Here is a 1440-nt window from a genome sequence, read left to right as displayed (position 1 = left end):
TTGATTTCCAATGGATGTACTGAGATTATGGTTTTTCGTGTTTTTTTTTTTTTTGGGAGGGTTGATTTTTTTTTTTTTTTTAAGACAGGGTTTCTCTGTGTAGCAGCTCTGGCTGGCCTGGAACTCATAGAGATCTTCCTGCCTCTGCTTCATGAGTGCTGGGATTAAAGGCATGCGCCACCACTGCCTGGCTCTGAGATTATGTTACAAGCAGGAAACCATTTTATTACCTGGAAAGTTACATGGTTTGTATGTTTTTGTTATGTGTGTAGAAATTTTACATGCAGAAATTTAAGGCAAATAATAGTTTCTTGTAAGGTAAAGTCAGTTTTTAATATTAGCGAATTTATCAAGTACATCTTACCTTTCTAGTTTTTGCCTTTGTATTCCCCTTATATTGTTTACTCTTAAATACTAATCCTTTAATGTTTTAATATTTGCTTTAATCTGTACCCCTCTTTGGTCTCAGTTCAACGTAGGTCACATGGCTCATTATTAAGGTACTTGATCGTCAATGGAAGAGTTATCCCACAGAAACCTAGTTTCTTTCCAGATGTCCTCTTGTGACTCTAAGGACTTTCTGTATCTTTATTCTCACTTCTTCTCTACGTAGGTCTTTCCTTTTAGCTTGTAAGTGTATGATATCCAATTCTTTAAAGTGTTCTCTTATTCATCTGTTTTTATTCCACTTTGAATAAGTGAATTCAATAATTCACTTATTGAATAAGTGAATAATTGAATAACTAAATATCTTAAAATCTTATGAATGATTACTAACATTCCTACCATACACTGATTATATATATATACACATATATATGTGTATGTGTGTATATATATACATATATATATGTATGTGTGTATATATATATATATACACATATATATATAAAACCATTGTGTGTGTGTGTGTGTGTGTGTGTGTGTGTGTGTATGGGTGTGAGAAAAGACTAGATTTTTCTTTTTTTACTTTTTAGTGAGAAAAAAGCATCTTGCTGTGCGGCCCAATCTGGCCTATAATGTACTTTGTAGCCCAGGTTGGCCTTGAATTCATGGTCTTCTTGCCTTTGCCTCCTTAGTGTTGGGACTGTATGTGTCTACCTTCCTGTCTGACTTTGAGCTTTTGGTTTTTTGTTTAAAATGAAAAATAAGCTATTAATACATGCTTTGCCTTGTGGCAAACATTAGAAACTTAACACAATCTGTGGGATTATCACATGTAATTAATTCTACTTTCTTTGACACATTGCCTTCATAGTCTATGTAGTCAATTATCTCTTTTTTTTTTTTTAATCCTCCCTTTCCTTAGTCTGCCAGGCCTTTTCTTTTAAAAATTATTTCTAATACACACATATAAGAAGAGTAGTTAGACCTATTTTCTTTAAAGTTTACCTTCTTTGTTTTTCTTTTTTTTGAAAAATGGCAATAAGTTTTCAAGAC

At 32.6% G+C, this 1440-nt stretch overlaps 1 protein-coding gene across 2 annotated transcripts in view; it reads left to right on the top strand.

Annotated features, from left to right (window-relative positions):
• Positions 1-1440, top strand: part of Vps13a (vacuolar protein sorting 13 homolog A) — a 221262-nt gene that overhangs the window by 30534 nt on the left and 189288 nt on the right. The gene's annotated exons all lie outside the window — the stretch shown is intronic.

Source organism: Microtus ochrogaster, chromosome 8 (assembly GCF_000317375.1).
Source record: "Microtus ochrogaster isolate Prairie Vole_2 chromosome 8, MicOch1.0, whole genome shotgun sequence".
NCBI classification, from domain to species: domain Eukaryota; kingdom Metazoa; phylum Chordata; class Mammalia; order Rodentia; family Cricetidae; genus Microtus; species Microtus ochrogaster.
This window is presented reverse-complemented; position numbering and strand designations above follow the sequence as displayed.